At 33.9% G+C, this 23,671-nt stretch overlaps 1 long non-coding RNA gene across 1 annotated transcript; it reads right to left on the minus strand.

Annotated features, from left to right (window-relative positions):
• Window positions 1-15,496: 15,496 nt before the first annotated feature.
• Window positions 15,497-20,132, minus strand: LOC148621773 (uncharacterized). Its single transcript, XR_015920861.1, has 3 exons — window positions 20,014-20,132; window positions 16,410-16,520; window positions 15,497-15,966 (listed from the first exon to the last, which is right to left on the minus strand). It is a non-coding gene; the product is annotated as an uncharacterized LOC148621773 (long non-coding RNA).
• Window positions 20,133-23,671: the final 3,539 nt, after the last annotated feature.

Here is a 23,671-nt window from a genome sequence, read left to right on the forward strand (position 1 = left end):
TTTACAATATATTGTAATTGATCATAGGTGTTATGATATTTGATACAGTGAATACATGTACGGATGAAAGTGTTTATATTCAATTCAGATAGATAATCTTCATCTTTTTTTATGCAAAAGAGCTTTCCTGTTTGATTCTTTTCGTTCCGAGACTTTTCTTTTGTTATTCCAAGGATGTTTTACAACCGATATCGACTAATCTTTTAAACGTTACAAGTGAGGGAATTTCAGCTATGGGACAATCGAGCATAAGTAGAATGCGGAATTGAAGGGAGTTTCTTATTTTCTTATTTTGTTTCGTATTAACTTGAAAGATTTACAGTTGTGTATTAAGTACACAGCGACACATCGACGTGCACAAAAAAAAACAATCAAAACTCTTATATATCACAGACGCTTTGAAATATAAATAATATCCGGTACAAGCACGACTTTTTTCTGATATTTATTGGTTAAATATTAGATTATTTGATCGATTGATTTTTGGTGTTAAACGCCCAAGCAACAATATTTCAGCTATATTCAGACGATGAACATGAAATGATGATGAAATGAAAAATTGGATGGTACACAAGGAATAAAAGGTCGACAAATTTTGATTGCCATTGGAAATAGGGAGAGGTGGGTAGCGTCGGGCAACTTAGCCTCCTGTGGGGGAACGCAAAGGTTCCTACTCCGATAAAATGCCACAGCAGGGTCCTTTAACGTGCAAGGAACGTGGCATCTTTCCCAACAAGTTGCACCACTATGGTTTGCGATCAGGTTTTCCATATTATGGGCTGACGACCCCAGCATGTACCATACCAGCTGTATCCCATTCCACCGCCTGGGGCACAAAACCCAGTTGCTCTGTGGGCAGAGCGCCCTAGACCTCAGGGTTCTGAACACTATTTAGTCGTCTTTTACGACAAGCTTAGCGCTGTTGCGGGTCTTTTCTTTTGACAACAAACAAATTAAACAAAACCATACTGTCTAAAAACTATAATTAATATTGTTCAATCTACGATCCGAATCTACATGTATACATTCCATGACAAATTGGTAAACTCCATGCACTTGAAGTGATCCATCACAAGGATCTAAAATGGCCATGAGACAACACACATAATGACCTTTTCTCGTCTTTCATAATGCTATCAATTATTACACGTTTTTCTTTCTTTCTTTTTGAGTGCATTAAAATTATACATTATAAGAAGTAAAGTTCAAATCCATGTTGAGTCAGATATTCAGGTTAAATGGTCATGTTTGGGCCCTTCGTTTTATTTTTTAATATGCTCGTAGAACCTTGTTTATTTTGAACTTAGCAAACCTGATTTTATTGATAATTAAAAGTATATCAAGTCTATCATTAAGAAAGGCCACAACATTTCCATAACTTGTGTCTTTTAATTGCAATGCAATGTCAATGTCATTGTTTTTGTCTTGTTTGTTTGTTAGTTTGCATTTTTTATATTTTTTGTGGTTTTAAGCATTAGTAAAGTGCTATACATTTCAAGATGCAGATCTGGAAAGGGTGTCACCCGGTGCCTGTGATCCCGCCCCGGAGATTGACAAGTACATGATTACGTTATACAAAAAGGGGGGTGTATTCATTTTTGCGCCAGTTTACTTTTCGATTTTCATAGTTAAATTGCGCCAATAAATTAATGATCCTTTTGCAGCAGAATACAGGTAAATTTATATTTGATATTGTTTTAGTGCTACATTAGATGCGTAGTTTGGTTAAGATGTATTTTAATTTACCTTTTTTTTAAATCTCTTTATGATTGGTGGTTCGTCTCTTTGGAAAGTATAATGATAAAAATAAAAATAAATATAAGACTTTTATTTTTGTTAAATAATCATGTAAATATAGACCCTCCTCCTTTTTCCGGGTTTGGGACCGGCAGATCGTTCTGATTATATCACTATCACCTTTAAAATCAATTTTCACTTCATCAACGGGTGAAATTTGTAACTAAGAGTATGCACAAATTGTCGCCTAGTGAATTCTCCGGACATCAACAGATTGTATTTCTCAATGAGGAAAGCTTCCTTCTCAACATCTTTTCTCGTACGTACGGCTGGTTCATTAGTACTTCTCAGCTTCACACATGTTGTTGCTTATATTTGGTGAAGAGTGTCTATGAATACAAACATTGATGGATGTGAATTGTAGCATTGCTAGTTGTAATGAACATGAAACGCTTTTAGTTTAACCATATTTATTCAAGTATATAGCACAAGCAAATACAATATATACATTTAAACATACAAAACCCATGGTAGGATTTGGAAAGAAGCTAAATAGCTTATACAAAGTTCTGTGCCCTTAAGAGTTACCTTGGAAGAATATTCTTATAAATAAAATGCATGTGGAATGATTGACTAACTAGTAAATCAGAAAAACGAATAGAAAAAAATGGAATTACAAAATTATTGAAAGAGATACAGTACATGGAAGTCAAGCATTTATAAACCTTTTACCTCTAATAATAATCTGCTGAACTTCAAGAAAACCTTCTACATTTTGTTCAGTATAAAGAACATTTGAGCCATACAACAATACATTTACAGTAATAGGTACATCAAGTGCCATAGAAAATATAATTTCATTTCGTAATAAAGTATATTTGGGACAAAAAGGCAAAAAATTGGGAAGTTGATTCGACATGACTACAGGTGCAATTAGGGGACTTTAGGTTACAGACCACCAATTCAACCAATGAGCATTTGGAACGTACGCAAAAATAGTCCTACGCAGAAATTACCCCTGTTCCTCATAGTGCTGTGAAAAAAGTTCTCATCTTATTTTAAAAATTTAAACAGTTTCTGAAAGGAAAAACATTTCTGTACATTTTATAGGTGCATTTTGCTTCTTGTGATGTGAAGCCTAATCTCCATAATGATTTTTAAATATACCCCTATCTTGTGAAAACACTGGGATTTCCCATGCTATTTATAGACCCTTCACTTCCGGTGACCAGTACTGCACTGCAAGTCTGCTAACCCCACATGCCATTCTGAGGATTGTGAGCTGACATATGTAGAATCATGCTGATATATAGTCATCTGCAGGTTAAAGTTAAGGTAAAGTCCAGAGAAGCCATTGAATATTGTGAAATTAGCATAGAAGCCTATGGGAAGTGGAATTAGTGGTTTTTAGCCTTAAGTGGAAGCCATGGCAAAATGAAAAGTTTCTTGAAATAGCTTTAAACTACTTGAAGATCTTGTTAACTTTGCCATGAGAGGAATACACTACAAAAATCCTTCAAAATATGCATTTTTTTAAGTTATAGGTCCAAATTATGGAAAATTGGTCTTTTTGGCTGATTTTTATGTCCTATCTTGTAAAAAGTGTAGAAAATTTAGTAAAAATATCAAATATTAAACTTTGAGGGCTATATTTACCTAAATATGGTAGTAATAAGCACTTGAAATCAAGTTTTGTGTAGATTTGAGCAAAAATTAGGTTAGAAATGAGGAAAAACTCACTTTCATTACTGCGGTTAAGGCCATATAAGCATTCCCCTATGGCAACATGGAAAATCCATTATTGAGCACTTTTTTTGCTTTAGGTGCCCTTTACTGGTCATGTTTTAATGTGAAAACACTGTATTTACAAATTTAATGCCAAATATATCACCTTTTGTGAAAATTTAAAGATTTAGGATTTTTGACATGTGATCAAGAAAAAGGGGGAGGCATGTCAGAAATAAATTTTTAAAAATAGACCAATTTCTCAGAAAATGATTACTTTTAAAACTATTTCTTCATTAATATTGTTAAAAAACAAGTTGTGATTGATATTTTTTATTTGAAAAGTCAGAAAAAGTTCTTTGCAAATATTTAATGCATTTCAGTATGGTAGAATATTTTCACTTTTTTGCTCGCACAACTTGGTTACCCTATATTTAAAAATCAAATATTTAAAAAAGTGCTTGTCACATTTCACTGAAACTTTGCAAATGCATTCAGTATGTGTGTAGGAAGATACCTGTATAGTTATTTATTTTTTCTAAGACAAAAAGTGACTCTTTAGGTTACAGACCACCAATTCAACCAATGAGCATTTGGAACGTACGCAAAAATAGTCCTACGCAGAAATTACCCCTGTTCCTCATAGTGCTGTGAAAAAAGTTCTCATCTTATTTTAAAAATTTAAACAGTTTCTGAAAGGAAAAACATTTCTGTACATTTTATAGGTGCATTTTGCTTCTTGTGATGTGAAGCCTAATCTCCATAATGATTTTTAAATATACCCCTATCTTGTGAAAACACTGGGATTTCCCATGCTATTTATAGACCCTTCACTTCCGGTGACCAGTACTGCACTGCAAGTCTGCTAACCCCACATGCCATTCTGAGGATTGTGAGCTGACATATGTAGAATCATGCTGATATATAGTCATCTGCAGGTTAAAGTTAAGGTAAAGTCCAGAGAAGCCATTGAATATTGTGAAATTAGCATAGAAGCCTATGGGAAGTGGAATTAGTGGTTTTTAGCCTTTACAAGGTTACGACTGAACAGATGTTCGTTTAGTGAAGCACTGTTCATTCGCAGTCTGGCATGTAATATTTGCCCTAGTCGTGTACCAATAAAGTAAAGATTCGGGCATTTTATCAAATGTTCCCGAATCCCATTTCTAAAAATGTTAGAGGAGCTAGAACTCCTGGTATTCTGAGGAAGTTTGTTCCATAGTTTAACTATTGCTGGCAAAAAGTATTCAGATTAGAAGTTAGTTCTCGTGCGAATGTTTAAAATATTTTGTGATTGTCTAGTATAATGTCCGTGCAAGGAATAAACCGAGTTTGTATGGGCTATTCTATTTTTTCATTGGTGAGGGGAGTTCAAATTAAATAAATCATATTTTGTTTTGTATTTTGTTGACAAGGTTAAAAACCATTATTTAGAATAGTATGTAAAAGTATTTATTTTAACTACATTGCACAGAAGTCTTATATATTATTACAAATATTTATATTTAAGATTTGGAATAAGTGTTATTTACATTGAAATTTCTTTGCATTAAGTGCAGTTCATTGACTTTATAGCTTTGGTTTTAACTGCTGTTTTCCTTGAAACTTTTGTGGATTATTAAAGTGTAATGATTTTCTTTCAAATGTAATAGTTTGGGGTTTAGTGCATTTTTAAAAGTGCAGTGGTTTTCATTACCGTAAAATGTAGTTTGGGATCTAGTGGTTTAAATTAAAGATTTTGATTAATTGCTTTTTTTCATTGGAAGTACAGCTTGGGATTACATGCAATGATATACATATAACTGGAATTATATGGAGAATATCTCTTAGTTTTATTTTCATTGTAATTGTTGTTCTGGGTTAAGTGCTATGATTTACAGTTCTGATTTGAGTGTTTTGTGTGAACAATGATTTTATTGGAATTATACTTACGGCTGAAGTGCATTAAATTTCATCAGAACTAAATATACTTATTGTATATGCATAGTTTAAATGATATGAAAACATGTGCAAGAAATTTATAAGAATCCACTTGTTAAAGTAGATACTTTGAAGGAGTATATTTCAATGCATATATTAAACAACAGTATTCAATGGATTCAGCTTTGAGATGGAACAATTAAAATAAATAGTAGCATAACATTGTAACTTCAAGTTATTGTTCATTCCATGAAAGTGTTACTACTTCACTTTAATTTGCCATTTCATATTTGCTATCCACTTCGGTACTTTTGGGTTTAAAGCTTTTTTTTTCTTGGAAAAAATATAAACAATATTCACAACCAATAGTTTTCCACCCCACATTAGTACTTTTTGTGTGTTAGCAAGTACCAAAAAATACACCAAGCAAGTACAAAAAAACAATCATGTGAAAAAAAAACACATTAAATTCCCATAAAACACATTGTGAGTAATATTCACAAGCTAAGAAAATTCCATATGATGTGAAACATAGCCAGTATTGGCTGTCTTACACCTGACCAGGTAAATTTCCATGGGTGAGTGGCTACCTATTCATCAACTCTTACAATAGCAACTGGTCAGTTTAAATGTCCCAATAGCTTTGTCAATCCTTTGTATTGTTCAGCAGATTGGTAACAAAAGAGTGTCATGGTTGTAGGAAAGTCAGTGTAAAGTGATTTGCCTCATCCAGGTAAATTGTAATCAATTTATTATCAACCAGTAATGATGGGATATCAGAATGTGAGGATTTAATTCCAGAAAGCTGATTACATATTTTCCACTAAGATCGAGATGAACTGTTCGTACTACTCAACTTATTCATAAAATCGGACGCTTACCCTACCGGTGCACCTGGTCCATGATCCCAGTTTTTGGTGGAGTCCGAGTTGCTCATTTACTTTTGTTACTTTGTATGTATGATTTTAGGTACTTTATGTTCTTTGTTGTGTGTCTGTTTTCCGTGTCTGGTCTTTGTCCCTGGATTGCGTTCTTTTGGTTGCCGCTGTGGCCTTGGTTCCCTTGATTACTCTTGAAAAACACGTCCATCATACTGGACAAATATGTTGTCGATTAAAAATTCCAGCATCTGTATATTTGGAAGATGATTTGGAATTATTTCTTACGAAGTATGAGGAATCTCTACCAAGAACTATATATTTGTATCTATGCGTACCATCTTTTTTTTGGAAAAACGACGTATAATGTTTTAAGTCGGGATTTTAACAGAGTATGGGGAATAGAAGTATACAGTATTGCAAAATCATAGGTTTTAATGCTATTATATTCAGATAATAGTCTTGAACTAATTGTTTCCAAAAGATCTTTCGAATTTGTCAGGATCCACATTTAATTAATACCACTACGGGAGTAACAAGTGTGCAGACCCTCTTTGACAGTTGTGAGTACATAACTTAAAAGTTTTGAAAGAGGTTTGGTGGTACATTTTGCAGATCCAGATATAAAGAATTGCATATAATCTATTTAGTAATATGGGGTGAGTGTGGATTTTATAGAACATATGGTTATTTTGCTTTCTTTCCTTCTAGTCTGAAGGGTTTCCCATCCAGTTTTGAAATAAAGCGATCGGTACTCAAAATTTAGGAAGGCCTGTGACGTACGTGCTATCTAGTTTTGGTCGCACCCCGCAGTTCACATGCATATTCATGGCTCGGCAATATATATGTAAAATACATCTTCTCTTAATTATATCTACTTAATGAAAATTTAAATTTCCTGAACATGAATATTTTTTGCGAGACATTTTTTAATACATAGTTGATATGTTCATGCCATAAACAGTCAAGTGAAAGAGTAATCAAGGGAACCAAGGTTATAGCGGTAATCAAAAAAATGTATTCCAGGGACAAAGACCAGACATGGGACACAGACATACACAAAGAACATAAAGTAACTAAAATCATACATACAAAGTAACAAAAGCAAATGAGCAACTCGGACTCCACTAAAAACTGGGATCATGGACCAGGTGCACCGGTAGGGTAAGCATCCTCTCCTTTTCTAGAAACATCCGCCGAGTTGCTCATAAAAAGTCAAGTCCGGGGTAGACAAACGAGGAAATGAAAATTATGACCCGTTGAATAAATCAGTTTTCATGGTGCTGATGGATACACCATAACGATCCACGAGTTCATGATGACGACCATAAAACTTTTGTAGTGATGACTTCAATCTTGTAGCAACATAACCCTGTTCCAGAAGCCTATTTGTTAGAGTTCTAGCGCGATACAAAAAGTCTGCGTAGTTTCGGCAAGCTCTGGCATAACGTATGAGTTGTGATATGAACACTCCATACGCAGGTGCCGAAGGGATGTTGCCACAGATGAAAGGAAAGTTGACAATTCAGAATGAAAAGTAAAAAAATACACATCAACGTGCTTATGGTTGCTGACAAAATTTACTTCTTCACCTTTAATACCAGAGATAACAATATTAGGTCGTGTTGTGAAGAACGTGGATTCAGTTTTAGATGGATTCAAGTCAACTAGCCATTTTTCGGACCAGATTGATAAATGATGAAGATTATTATTTAATTTATGTTCTATGTCATTAGCATTGTTTGAAGAACAAATAATGAGGTATCGTCTGCAAAAAGCCTTTAAAGACTCTCTGTATTATCAACGAGTCCATTAATAAATATTAGAAATAGCAAGGGTTCCTTGAGGGACACACCCATTTAAGGAACCTTCATCGGCAAGGTAGCCTTTGATCGCGACTCTTTGCTTACGATCTGATATATAGTTTCAATCCATCCTAATATGTATCCAGATAAACATAAAGCCTTTGATTTGGTTTTAAGCCGTCTATGCCAGACTTTGTCAAAAGCATTGGAAATATAGCAAAATAAATCTCAATAAACAATTTGACGAAATTCAAGTGCATGACATACTCATGATAGATTTCAGTTCTGCTAGCCACTGGCTCTGCCTATTACCATAGACCTTCAATGTTACGCGTGGACGGATATAAGTATTTAATTTCACGAGGTGGTTGGGATACATGTTTCTATTGTTTTTGTTTGTTTGTTTGTTTTTTTCTTTGGGGGGGTGGTTGGTTGGAGGAAAATGATCTGGTTTCAAATTAAAAATAATACAAAATTAAAGTTTGTTTTTGTCTACAAAACATGTCTACACCCGTCCCGCACACTGGACACACTTGCAGTATTCACCACATCCACAGAACAGCCTCATAAAATTCTGTTGAGAGGCTGCAGAGAAGTTGCGCTGACCGGTTTATTAGTTTCAGAGAATTTGAAGTGACAATGAATTTTGTCAATTTTCTAAGTTTAAAGGGGCATAACTCCTACAAAAATTGGGGATCAAAATTTCCTGGTAACATGCACAACTACATATGATGCTCTTGCTACATACCAAAGTTTTGTCAAATTCGGTTCTGAAGTTTTTAGTGGAGTTGCGCTGACAAATTTTTTGACGGACACACAAACTAAAAAAAGTGAGGGGAAACATAATAAACAATTTGGTATGCACACATTCAGCTAGCGCCATAGTAGTTCCGATTCAACTACTAGGCCATTTCTGCTACACTTAAACCAGTAAAGAAAGTCGAGAAAGCCTCGGTCAATCATGTTGAATCCGAGCATTGACGGTATAGGTCGAGGGTGAAAGCCAGCAGTACGGCTTTGATAGTGGTCTCTCACTAGCAATGGTTGCTTACTTAGCAACTGAACAGGGCTTGCAATGAAAAGTAAAAATAAAACGTTAAAATACTTGCCTTATTGGACTCACTAAAAGCCTTTGATGTCATCCAACATGACAGTCTATTAGATAAATTACTTAGGTCAATGAGTGCCAAGGCTACATCAGTTTTTAAAGACCCCGATGTAGCAAAAACATTGTCTATACATGACAAATATGTTGTAGTACCAGCAGACAAAGCCCAACACAACATTGTTTTTGTCTGCAAGACCTTTTATATCCAATGTTTATTATCAGAGGTAGACGTAGAAAACAGTAGCAGTGATAAGACCTATACTGCTACCACACTCTCCAAAGAAGAGATTGTGGAAAACCATAAATCTGTGCTATCCTCTTTTGGTCTCTACCAAGGACGATGATTGTGGTTTACCATCTATGTACTGGATTCCACAAGAATCCATACAAACAACGTTTCATAGCTGGATCTGCAAAATGCACCACAAAACCTCTTTCAAAACTTTTAACTTCTATACTGTCACAACTGTCAAAGAGTGTCTGCAGTCCTACCACAACACTTGTTACTCCCGTAGTGGTATTAATTCAATGTGGATCCTCAAAAATTCGAAAGATCTTTTGGAAACAATTAGTTCAAGACTATTATCTGAATATAATAGCATTAAAACCTATGATTTGTCAACACTGTATACTTCTATTCCCCATATGCAGCTAAAATCCCGACTTAAAAACATTATACATCGTTGTTTTTTCAAAAAAAAGATGGTTAACCTAGATACAAATATATAGTTCTTAGTAGAGATTCCTCATACTTTGTAAGAAATAATTCCAAATTACCTTCCAAATATACAGAGGAAGATGTTTACAAAATGCTGGAATTTTTAAGCGACAACATATTTGTCCAGTGTGGTGGACGTGTGTTTCAACAAACGGTCGGCATTCCAATGGGAAAAAATTGTGTTCCTTTACTTGCTGACATATTCCTTCACTCTTATGAGGCTGACTTTATAGCTGATCTGATCAGAAAGAAAGAATATCGTTTGACTAGATCCTTCAATCTCAGTTTCCGCTATATAGATGACGTATGATCTTTAATCAATCCTAATTTCGGGGATTTGATACATCGCATCTACCCAAAAGAACTTGAGATAAAGGATACTACAGACACTGTGAAGTCAGCCTCTTATCTTGACCTACACTTAGAAATCGATGGTAAAGGAAAACTATTGACCAAACTTTACAACAAACGTGATGACTTTTCATTCAGAATTGTCAACTTTCCTTTCATCTGTGGCAACATCCCTTCAGCACCTGCGTATGGAGTGTTCATATCACAACTCATACGTTATGCCAGAGCTTGCCGAAACTACGCAGACTTTTTGTATCGCGCTAGAACTCTAACAAATAGGCTTCTGGAACAGGGTTATTTTGCTCCAAGATTGAAGTCATCACTACAGAAGTTCTATGGTCGTCATCATGAACTCGTGGATCGTTATGGTGTATCCATCAGCACCATGAAAACTGATTTATTCAACGGGTCATAGTTTTCCTTTCCTCGTTTGTCGTTTGTTCAATTGGTCAAGTAGTGTCAGAGGAAAATATTTTTAATAGAAATAACATTAAAAATGGCAAAAGACATTGGAAAGAGCAATAACTCCAACATGGCTTAACAGATTAGAACGAAAATTTGCTAAACCTAATGGTTTTGGAGATGCATGTGAAAAACTATTGTCTAACCCCTGTTCTATTTTTAGTAATGGCGGCCATGTTTTTGACGGATCAAAAATCCCCATATCAGTTCTATGCAGGATACCCTAAAAAATCGTACCAAGTTTGGTTCCGATTGGTCAAATAGTTTCAGGGGAGAAGATTTTTAAAAAAAATGTTATTGACAACGACGACAGACAAGTGATTGCAATAGCTCACATGGCCTTCGGACGGATCAATAATCCCCACTTCAGTTCTATGCAGGATACCCAAAGGAACATTCATACCAAGTTTGGTTCTAATTGATGAAGTAGTATCAGAGGAGGATTTTTGAAAGAAATAACATCAAAAAATAGCAAAAAAAAACTTTGAAAAAGAGCAATAAATACAAAATGGCTTAATGGATTAAAAGAAATATTTAACCTCATCGTGCTAAGCTCTTTTACCCTATCATAATTTAGCTAAACCTAACGGTTTTGGAGATGTATGCAACAAACTACTGTCTGACCCCTATGTTCTATTTTTCTTGCGGCCATGTTTTTTACCTCACCTCACCTATCCTCTTCATCCCCAGGGGACATAAGGCCATAACAAGATCCCGCCATTTGTCTGTGTCCTGGGCCAGGTGTTGAGCTTCGCCAAGGCTGTAACCAAGTACATCTAGCTCTGCCAGTACTGTTCTCCTCCAGGTGGTGCGTGGTCTGCCCGGTTTCCTCTTCCCAGGTGGTGTCCATCGTAGGGCAATTTTTGGCATTCTGAACACGTGGCCTAGCCATCTGAAGCGTCTCTTTTTTAGGTCTGTTGCAATGGAATGGCATTTACACATTCTTAACAGGTCTTCTCTGGCAAAAATATACCCTGGATTCTTCTTAGTCATTTGTTTTGGAAAACTTCCAATTTCTGCAAGTCCCTCTGAATGATGCGCAAACTCATACAACCCATTCTGACCCATACAACAGCACTGGCTTGACATTACTGTTGTATATGCGTATTTTTGTTCTCTTTCTGTATACCTTAGCCATGTTTTTTGCGGATCAAAAATCTCCAAACCACTTCTATGCAAGATACCCCAAGGAACATTCATACCAAGTCTGGTTCCAATTGATCAAGTAGTTTCAGATGAGAAGATTTTTGAAAAATTGTTATTGACGACGACGAAGGACAAGTGATGGCAATAAGGTAAGCTAAAAAGTGCGGAAAACTTTTAATAAGGCTATATATCAAAAACAAACTATATTTGGTAGGAGCATTACAAAAATCAAAGTGCTGTCAGCACCAGAGGTTCTTGATTCTTTTAAAATTGTAGCATAAACTAAATTTCGCAGGTTACATGATGTAAAATAAAATTGTGATCATACATTTGCATTTTTCAAGTTTAATATCAAGAACTGTTTTTCTCTATTATGTATAAACCGGATGTCAATCCATAATTCCTGATCCCAACTTCACACACAAATACAAATTTTGTTCCAATTCACCTTTTTCCTAAAGTTAATTTGCATTAACATTAAAAAACCACAGTAACAGATTATTTATTATACAATGGACTTAATTAAAACCAATTTCAGCTCAAGAAAAAAATTTCCATGATTAACGTAAGATTTCCAAAAACATGACACTTTTATCATTTTAATTTTCCCGCCAATTTTACTTAGTTAAAATCACTGCTCTTCACTTCCTATTTACTATTAATGAAAAGCTGGAGAATTTGTAAATAAAAATGTGTTAAATGGAACATGCTTAACACATTTTATGCTTCTTGACACATTACTTCAAGCACTTCAATTCCTAAACACGAATTTATTACTAAATATGATATTTCAAGGCCAAACAGAAATACACAGAACATATTTCCTGTCTTAAATGAATGAGACCAAATGGACTGACAAGGAATTTCCAAAGTTTGTTCACAGCTGAATGCTTATTGTGGAAGGAGATTATCAAATAATTTTCTAAATTGTAAAATTATTTTTTTTGAAATATCAAAACTTGAAAGATACAATACCCCCAGTGGCACATCATATTAATTCTAAGGGGTGGAAGAGTAATCACCCACCGAGTTGCTCATAAAAAGTCAAGTCCGGGGTAGACAAACGAGGAAAGGAAAACCATGACCCATTGAATAAATCAGTTTTCATGGTGCTGATGGATACACCATAACGATCCACGAGTTCATGATGACGACCATAAAACTTCTGTAGTGATGTAGTGATGACTTCAATCTTGTAGCAACAGAACCCTATTCGAGAAGCCTATTTGTTGGAGCTCTAGCGCGATACAAAAAGTCTCGGCAAGCTCTGGCATAACGTATGAGTTGTGATATGAACACTCCATGAAAAATTCTTTCCAAACAATTTATTCTTTTGGTATTTTACTTATTGCTTGCTTTTAAATACAACACAAAATGTGGCTTACAATTTTGTTATTTATTTACTTATACAGCATATTAATTTGCTGACATCTACCAGTTTTTGCTGTCTCCTTATTGTTTTCAAATGACATGTATCCTTCATGACGAAATAGAAGGGGTAACATTTATTTTTGTATGTATATACCTGGTATTACCAGCACTGACTTAGGTTGTGGAAGGTTTATAAGGTAAGGTAAAAATCATAGCAGAACACAAATACAAATGTACAAAATAAATACTATGGAATAAGTTCTTACTTGTATTTCCATGTGCAGTTTCTGAACCTATGAAAAATAAAATTTCTATAAAAATGCTAGATTAAGTTGTTATTAAACTAAGGAGAGAAAGGTTAAGGAAGTGTTCATATTTGATAAATAAATATGCAAGCACCAAAGTCTCACTTTTGGCAATAAGTACAGTTTCACACAAAACAAATGTAGAATGATAACATAATATTGTCATATTGACCATGCCTGAAAATTATACATGTTGACTTACCTCAAAAAGTCTTTCAGTTTCAATATTTCAAATAAATTTAACAGCTATCATGGCTACTGTAAAGGTATTAATTTTTGTGGTTACTAATTTTCGCGGATTCTGTCAAGTGGGCATATCTGCGGTTATCAATTTTCGTGGATTAAAGAAAATGATATCCGTTATAATTTATAAAAAAATCAATTTCAAGTGTTTTGTTTTTTCAGCTTTCTGTCAACCCTGAATATAGTGAAATTACAACATTTACAGTATGTCATGATAAAACTATGTATGGTACATGTATTTCACAATAAATGTATGTGGTTAAATCTATGTATGGTATATGTATTTCACAATAAATGTATGTGGTTAAATCTGTGTATGGTATATGTACTTCACAATATATGATAAATCTATGTACATTTGTATGTTACATGTATTTCACAATAGATAAAAGAAAACAGTCTTTAATACTTCAATGTGAATGTGTGTGTAAAATTTTGTCATGTTTTCTAAAAAATGGGGTGATTAAAAGCAAATACACATGTACTTCAAAAAAACTACTCAAGATAACCAAGTTAGAATTGACTGAATAATATGTAACTCATTTCAAAATCTAATTTTATCATACAAAGGCTGTCAAACCTGATTCATTTGATTCAGAGTGCAAATACACCCTTACTGGACATCCCTCTCTGAAATTGTCGCTTTGTCTGTATGATCTCACTCTCTAAAGTATGGATCATATCTTTCTGTTGGTAAATTTTGTCTATCAACTGCTGTCTTGACATATTACTGTGCTGTATTTTGCTGTGGGTGTAGTCAATCTGTTGCTTTTTCTTACGTTCTTCCTGTCTGTACTTTCTTCCACCCAACATCCGTCGTAAAAGTTTCTTTAAAGTACTTATAGAGTTGAAGACTAAAGGCAAACCGAACCAGTTATATTTTTCTAACAAAAGTGTAAGCATCAAATTTTAAAATAAATATACAGATTTTTTTTTCATACTCGCTTGGTATTACCAATTCCCTCATATGGCGCAAGTGAACCAGTATAAGGGTCCCTGTTGTACACATTTACCAGAACAGATTTTTGTTTTGAATTGCAAATAGGCTGTTGCTTAAAGGACACAAAAATATTTTTTTTATTTTTGGTTTATTTGATTTATTACACCTAATACATATAATCAAAACACCCTTTGTAATCCCTTACATCGTTTAATTGAAGATAAATTGGTTCAAAATCAAGGCATGTCTTCATGTTTCCGTGTTATGTCATTGGTTCTTAATTCTTAGATTGAGTGGTTTAAATGCGTGGGGCTTCTGAATTTGTACATGATTTCTACAACTGAGAGTGAAAATATTGAAAGTTTTGGTTTGCCAGCTAATACAAACTTACAGTTGTACCAATTTAAACCACTTTAAGAAGAAAATGATTACTATGTCAGAAACATTAAACTATTACAGTATTCTAGCTAGGATTTGTAAATAGAGGGGCGCAGGGAAGAGGGCACTTTAAAAGCGTAGCGTGCTTTGTTTCTTTTTCAACTAGAAAGGGACAATGTTGATTTGATTGTTTTTATGTGTACGGTTGTATCAAGGCAGAGATATATTTCTTCATTTTTGTCTTGTTTATATGTTTCTAGCTTTTTTTTATACTTATGGCTGTTTCTTGTACATATACCTGATTACTATTCTTCTTTCTATGTTTGAAACCTATTAATATGACTTCCGTCATTCACTGCTATAACATTTCTATCGATATATATGGCTTATACATAAAAAAAACATGAAATTGTGTACATATAATTTATTCAAATTTATAACAGCATGACAAGAAAACAAAAACAGCACTGCATAACTATTATGAACTATGCACTATCTATTACAAAAGATAATAAAGCACTACATAATAACACATGTACCTACATCTATTCCACAAGTAACGCAATATATTTTATATTTCAAAATGAAGCAACTATAAGATTTAAGAAATTTACATCATTATATTAAATAAAATGTTTATGAAAGTCACTCTGTTGTTATAACTACACAATGTTAACCTGTCTTCTGTCTTTCATGGTGACGAATGCCTTGACACAGTCATCCAGAATGGTGTTGAACAGGTCCCTGTTGCAGTTCAGCTTTACTGTCAAGATCTGGGTTAGAGTGCTGGCTCAAGGTTGCTTCTGTGGCTGGTCTTGATGAGTTTCACTTGGCTAAATACTCTCTCTAACTCAGCTGTGCTGAGTGGTTAGACTACTGCTATAGAGTGAAGTCTGATTATTAGTGGGTACATATGTGTCAGATTCAGGTTCAGTAATAATTACATGTATGAAGACTAGACAATCAAAAGTGAGATGACACCATTTCTTTTCGAAGATGTCATATTTCATTATCTTTTGTCATGTAAGATTGAACTTTTTACACAAAGTAAGTTCATATTCTATGATTTAAATTGTTCAGATCTCGATCTTCAATGCAAATATTGATTTCACCATTTTTTTCATGAAACGTTACTCCTGACAAGTGTACCAGTAACAGGGAGTGTAATATAAAGTCCTTACAAGTACGGAGGATAATATGAAAATGTTAATTTTTTATTGGTACATGTTTTTGATAATTTTATTTGATAACCCATAAGGGTTTCGTGCTGAAGCTTCCTTATGTTCTAATCCTTTTTGCAAAAATTAAATATTTTAACTGACCTATAAAAGTATTGTCCGTACCAGAAAAGCTCCCTTAAACCCACCTAGGGTCACTTATTTTATACTGTGTATTGTGTCAAATTCTGCATTTCAACTGTTTGATTTCAAAATCTGTAAGACAAAAGAAATTCAATTAAATTTCAATTACTATCAAAGTCATACACCGGTGTCGACACCTGTGTCATGGGTCACTGAATCATGTAAAAATAAAATAATCTCTTGGTCATAATTAACTCTATCAGGCTTGTTAATTAATATAACCCAGTGGCAATGAAAGAACAATACACTGAATGTCACTATTTTAGTTGTGCCCTCCAGTTCAAGGTCTTAAAATAGTGCGCAAAATAGTTGTGTATTCACCACAGGGGGATGTACATGTGTATGCCAAACAAAATTGTGAAGTTGACAGAAAACGAGAGCAACTCAAGTCTTCTTACTTTAATTTCTAAACACGATTATTGCACATTTTTTCAGGCATGTGTGTACATTTTCAATGTACCCAAATGGAAATTGAGAACCAATGACGCAGCAATGCCATATATGGTAATTGAGCGTTATTTCCAGTTTTCATATATGCATATTAATTAGGTTATCATGAAAACACAAATAAATCATTTCAACTATATTTGGTGCTAATTTAATCTGATGAGAAAACATTTGTTACACCCGTATCTAAGCATACTATAGCTTTTATAAATATAAACATTTTTAAAATGATAGTTTTTGTGTCTCGTCTCCTTTAGATATCAAGTGCTGTGCAACCAAGAAGTAATTTGTGACAAATAGCTAGATTTGAATGACAATTTTAATATTTTATGTTTATTGGTTTTTGGTATTCTGCTGGATCATGGCATAAAATATCTTAATTCATTTAAATTTAAAGAAATGACAAATTCTTCAAGAAAAATAGCACTAACCTTCACTGCTTAATACATATAGGAACAGAACTATATCATATGAATTTCAAACTTCAAGTCTTGTTTTTGACAGCCGTAGTTTCATTCAGATATGTTGTATACATTTTTGTTATTAATGTCGTACAGATGTTAATGTAAAAATCATTTTGGTTCATATTTATGTTGATGGTATCAAACGGCATATCTGCCCATTAAAGCGTCTGAGCTGTTTCTACAGTCTACAACTGACTGGCAAAATGATAAAAATCGATTTTTCTCTGAAACTGATCTTTAGAAGTAAGAGTTTCAGACCCTAGTCAGACAAGTTCATAGTTATTCCGTAAATGTCATATCAATATTTTTCGTTGTACGTTGTATCTCGTTTCATGCTAAATCATTGATTTTGTGAGCAATTTAAAATGGGCTTGCTGTGGATGCTTAATCCGTCAAACCAAATGACAGTGGTTCACTGCTTTCATATATGGTCAATATAATTAAACATACATACTAATATAATATAATATAATGTATATATGCTATCAATTATTCTCGTATAGTTTCACTGCATTTTCCTCGATTCTCCGATGCTGACCAATTTTTGTTTCTTTTGGGGACTCTAGCCAGCAGGCGAATGCAACGTATCGTTGAATCGTTCACCAAAAAGTAACATTTTTACGATTGATTTCGCAACAGTGGTTGGAGTTTTGTAGAAGTAGACCGATATATCTTATGCTACACTCAGTCACTACACCGACCGCCTTATTTCCTCAACAATTGAAGTCAAAATTAGATAAGTCATATAAAACATTGATATCACAAAAGCAGGGGAAGCTAGAGCTAGAAAAATCTTTATACACCGGACTATTTTTTTTCCATTTTAAAACTAACGCCATGACGATCGGTCGGGTCTTGAAGATGATACAAGTCGTTTCCGTCATACTACCACATCGACCATAGTTATCTCGGCCTCAGTATGTTTCGTCCACACATTTTATCAAATATTAATTATTATTTAACAAATATTGTCCTCTGCTTTAAATATTACAGCAATTTAAATTTTAAAAAAAATATTTAAGTAAAATAAAGACGGGCATAAAGTAAGAATTTATTAAATAAATGGATTAATCATAAAAAAGAAAAAATGTTTTATGATAGATATTGAGCAGATTTATTATCACTAAATATCCTTTATGTCTTGCAGCATCGCCTTTGCAATACAGATAAGTGTACTTAAATATTTATAACGTATAATAAGAGATGTCGATGCCAAATATAAGATTTTATTTTAGATAGAGTTTTAAAGACAGTTTTTTAAATTTTTTATTACTCATTTACGTGGCTAAGTGAACTCGATCACTTTGTATTTTTAGCTTAAATGATTTTTTTCTGTCTTCATAATTTGATAAATAAAACTTATGTTATTCTGTATATTTTTTACTGTAAGTGTATATTGTATTATTATATTTATTTTTAAGGTATTTCTTCACAAGTCTACAGAGTCTGATTCCGAGTCAGACTTAAGACTTGACTTTGAAATGCATTTTTGTTTTCAAAGCAAGTACTGTTTGTGTGTGTGTAACTGTTGTATTCACTTCACTTATGATGATTAAAATACAAGAAAATTTGAATGTTCTTACTTAAATTCTAGTATATTAATCTGCCATTCGATCACTAAAACATTGGTTTATGCTATAGCATAGACATGTATTTAAATATTATACAGTTTATCAAATGCACCGTAGACCGTACATCTGAAATCAGTTTCACCTAATTTCAGCCCAGTCTACAATAAAAATCCTTGAAATCATCAACAAAAACTTTTAAAATTAACATACAGAGTCCTATTAAATATGTGTAAGGGGTATATTATTTTACTCCACATATCATTCTTTACAAAGATTTACCGTTTGTATATCATCGATAGCGTATAATATAAGACACTTTTTAACTGTAATAAAACTATTTTACCCCCCCCCCCCCAAAAAAAAAATAAATAAATAAAAGATGACAATCATAAATGTATTACATAATGAAGCCAATTAAATGTTAATTACATGTAACCAATGATATATTAATTGAATACATATTGAAAACCATGGCCGAAACGACTATGGACTACGGCGGAAAAGTATTGTGGCCGAAATGTTCTACGGCCGAGATGACAAGAAAGCATTGAAGGAGTAGGAGGGAAAACCGTCCTCGATGGCGCGACTCCGTCAAAAACATAGTCAAAAATAGAACAAATAAACGTTATCACGAAAGAAAGGTAACTTACGACGATAAGATTTCTTATAAACACACGATCATTCGGGTTTTGATGAAGAAGAAGTATGAATTTTAAATGAGGAGGGAAGACCGTCCTCGAAGGCGGGCTATGCACTCAGTCGAAACCAAAGCATGTATATAAAACGATGAATTTCACGAAAGCGGAGAAAGCCACATCTATAAACTCCTTATATACACCCTCGGACCATTTCTGTTCAATTGAAAACAAATACTAAGACGAATGATCGGGTAAGGAAGAAGAAGTATGAATTTCAAATAAGGAGTCAAACGACCTTCGAAGGCGGGATCAGGTTGAAAATTTTATAAGAGATTTAGGACTCGAAACATTACATTGATCAACACAAAACATTAATTGAAATTGGTGGAAACTTGAGGTGGCATATTAATCAACATTTTCAAACCATTTGGGTCAGAATACTCACATTTATCGTGATGAAATATTGACGCGATGGTTATCGGTCGCCATTACAGAGCACGCTCATCACCAACAAAATGCATTGTGGGTGATCTCGCTGTATTTCGCCCCACGCAACATAGTTAGATAACCGGAAGTGCATATAGGTCCCAAATGTGATCCCTTCTAATCAGTGACCTTCCGCGACGTCAGGACTTTTCCGTGTACGTCCAGTGACGATCAGAAAAATGACGCAAGAAATGACATTGTCATTTTAAAAGGTTACTGCACAGGTACAAATGACCGAATTTAACTAAATTTACAACACACACTCTTGGAATTAAAAGACACTACTTTATATTAATAAATATGTTGTTTGTTAGAATAAACAATAGAGTTTTTAGTTCGGAGTAAAAAAAATACAAGATTTGCCATAAGGGTTCAGAGGGCCGTGCGCAATTTAGGTACAATTTTAAAAAAAAATGTTCCCGCATGGATTTTCTTTTAATTTGGCATACCTATTGATCAAAATATTGGCTATCATTCTACATCGGTCACTATTTGACTCGTGAATGAACATAGCGCACCTAATTTTAAATGAGTATGGTAGTATTTTGTTATAGTTTTCCAACAATAATTTCATTCCGATTTCGCTAAGCCCATAAATTCACTTTTCCTTCGTTTTAAGCTTTGAAACTCAAAACTGTAAAGGAAACATTTGAAAATATTGAAAAGTAGAAGCTTGTGCCGTTTTCCAACGGCAAAATGCTCTTGCATTCAAAAGTCATTCTCTTTTTTGCATGAGAAAAATACAACGACAATCGGAACTACTCTGCCATTTCCGCTATACTAAAAAATAACCTCGGATGCATAAGTAGAGTTTCTTCTTGAAAAATTTGTCGAAATTGTAGTCATACGTGAATCAAAGTAGTTTTATCCACCAGGTGGCGCAAAAATTTTTAGTTGGATATCATTAATTATAAACGGAACAACAACTCTCTCAAGAATTTTGGCGCGTAGTTAGGAGCTAAGAAAAACAAGTACTATCTTTAAAAAATAAAGATAGTCGAAGCAGTAAAATTTTACTTCTAAGTTGCTACATTTCTTTCAAGAAAATAGCACATGACACGCAATTTCGAATTTTCTATGTTTTTTAACGCCTCTAAGTTATCAGTATTTGGCCAATCGGAAAACAGAATTGTTATCAGGTGACTTGCGTTTCCATAGAAGGGCGTCCTTAAGGTCAAAGGGTAAAAGGCGAAACTATATCGACTGCGCCGGAAAAAATATGGTAAAAAATTCAACTATTTTAATACAATTTTAGAATCGGGTCGACCAAATTCCGGACTGATCCACCCGCCTGGTGCCTCCGAGGATTTTCTTTTGTGTAACTAGAAAGGCTGAGGTGTTCCGATTTTTACAACGAATGAGTCGGTTTATGAGTGTCATATATGCTTTACGCTAATTAGGTACAAAAAATGTTCCTACACGGACGGATTTTATTGAAATATGGCCAAATTAATCTTTAGAATCTTGCCTATCAGTTCGTATTGGTTTCATGTTGACTCGCGTATGAACAAAAAAAAACGTACCTTATTTTCATTGGATATGGTGATTTTTAAGTTAAGTTTTCCCGCAATTTCTTTATTCTGAATTCACTTACCTAGTAAAAAATTTGTTAATTTTATGCTCTGAAATCTACAAACTGTAAATTTTAAAACATCTAAAATATTGAAAAAAGCAGTTTGGGCTGTTTTCTTTCCGCAAATGCTCCAACTGAACAAATCACGATTTTAGCAGCGCAATAATGTTTATGCAGTCGATGGAAGATGTTTGAATAAAAAAGTTTTTTTGGGGAAAAGATAGTTTTTTATTGAAAAATTACACATCTTGAGGCCCCGTGCAGGTCCGGGTGTCAAAAAAGTAGACCTGCAGCAGCGCTAAGCTTGTCGTAAAAGGCGACTATATAGAGCTCAGGAAACCTAGCCGGGGGCTAGGCGCTCTGCCCACAGAGCAACTGGGATGTGTGCCCCAGGTGGTGGAATGGGGTACCCCTGGCGTGTTACATGCTGGGGTTGTCAGGCTGTAATACGGAAAACCTGACCGCAAACCTTAATGGTGCACCGTGTTGGGAAAGATGCCACGTTCCTCGCACGTTTTAGAACCCTGCTATGGTATTCGATAAGAGTAGAAACCTTTGCGCTCCGCCACAGGAGGCTAAATTGCCCGACCCTACCCACTCCTCCCTTTTATATTATCCTTGTGTCCCATCCCTTTTTTCATTTCATCATCATCATATCATGTTCATTTTATCACCCCTTTCATATTCATCGCCTGAATATAGCTGAAATATTGCTGCTCGGGCGTTAAACCCTAACAATCAATCAATCATATGATGTTATGACGTCATAGTAAATCAAAGTATTGTGACGTCATAACTTACGACTAATTTTACTCGTACGATTTTTTGTAAAAAGGGCCACTGGTCTCGATTTCACAAAAAGTCGTAAGTGTATGGTTGATCGTAAGTAACGACGTCATAAACTAAAATAGAATTGTGACGTCATAGTTTACGATCAATTTCACACTTACGCCAGGCGTCGAATTCACAAAAAGTCGTAAGTGTAAAATTGATCGTACGTAATGATGTCACAATCTAAAATTGATAGTATTGTGACGTCATAATTTACGATCAATTTTAATGAAGCGTATACTCCAGCAATACTCGAGGTTATCTGGTAAACTATTTTCTGACTTGGTGCCTTCCTAACGGAATTCCAACCTCTTACGTTGTAGCTATAGGAGTACAGAAGCGCACATCGTTTGCGCTGTACGTGTAAATGTAGGCTACATGATACATGTATAAGAAAAATTGCCTGAATTTAACTGAACTATAATGATTAGGGGCGGATCCAAGAGATTAAAGGGGATTCGGATCTCTTTGACCTGCAGCTGTTAACACTAATATAATGTAAGTTTCAAACGATGTGCCTTCTTTCAACAACTTATAGTTTCCACTGAGTTCTAATAAATTCTTTACGGCATCACTGACTACCTAAGGATCATTAAGTTAAAAATCTACTAGACTAATGTGTATGGCAATCCAAAGTGGACAAAAATGAGCATTTTCTAATATTAAAAAATGATTTTTTTAATATTACAAATTAATTTTCTAATATTACAAATTAGATTTCTAATATCACACTTTTAACACTTTTTTAATATAAAAAATTCAATTGAATTTCTAACATTAAAAAACGATTTTTTAATATAAGAAATTGATTTTCTAATATTGGAAAATGGGTTTGTCGTATTCTGTTGCGGTTTTTTAATATTAGAAAATAATTTTGTAATATTAAAAAATGTGGCTGATTTTGCAATATTGCAAAGGGATTTTTTAATATTACAAATTCAATTTGTAAAATCACAAAATGTGTGATATTTTATAATATTACTAAATCAGGAATTTATAATATTAGAATTTTTAATATTACAAAATGAATTTCTAATATTAAAAAAATGGTTATGTAATATTAAAAATTCATTTTCTAATATTACAAAATATTTATTTTTGTCCTCTTTGGCTTCCCATAAATATGCCTGTTCTTTTATGGGATCTTCACTTTTTGTCCACTGGGAATCTATTTTTTTCTGTATAAGAAGTTTCATTTTTATTTTTTGTTATT

The sequence above is a fragment of the Perna viridis genome, chromosome 3, assembly GCF_037379345.1.
Source record: "Perna viridis isolate PV_CMFRI_1.1 ecotype Kerala chromosome 3, ASM3737934v1, whole genome shotgun sequence".
NCBI classification, from domain to species: Eukaryota; Metazoa; Mollusca; class Bivalvia; order Mytilida; family Mytilidae; genus Perna; species Perna viridis.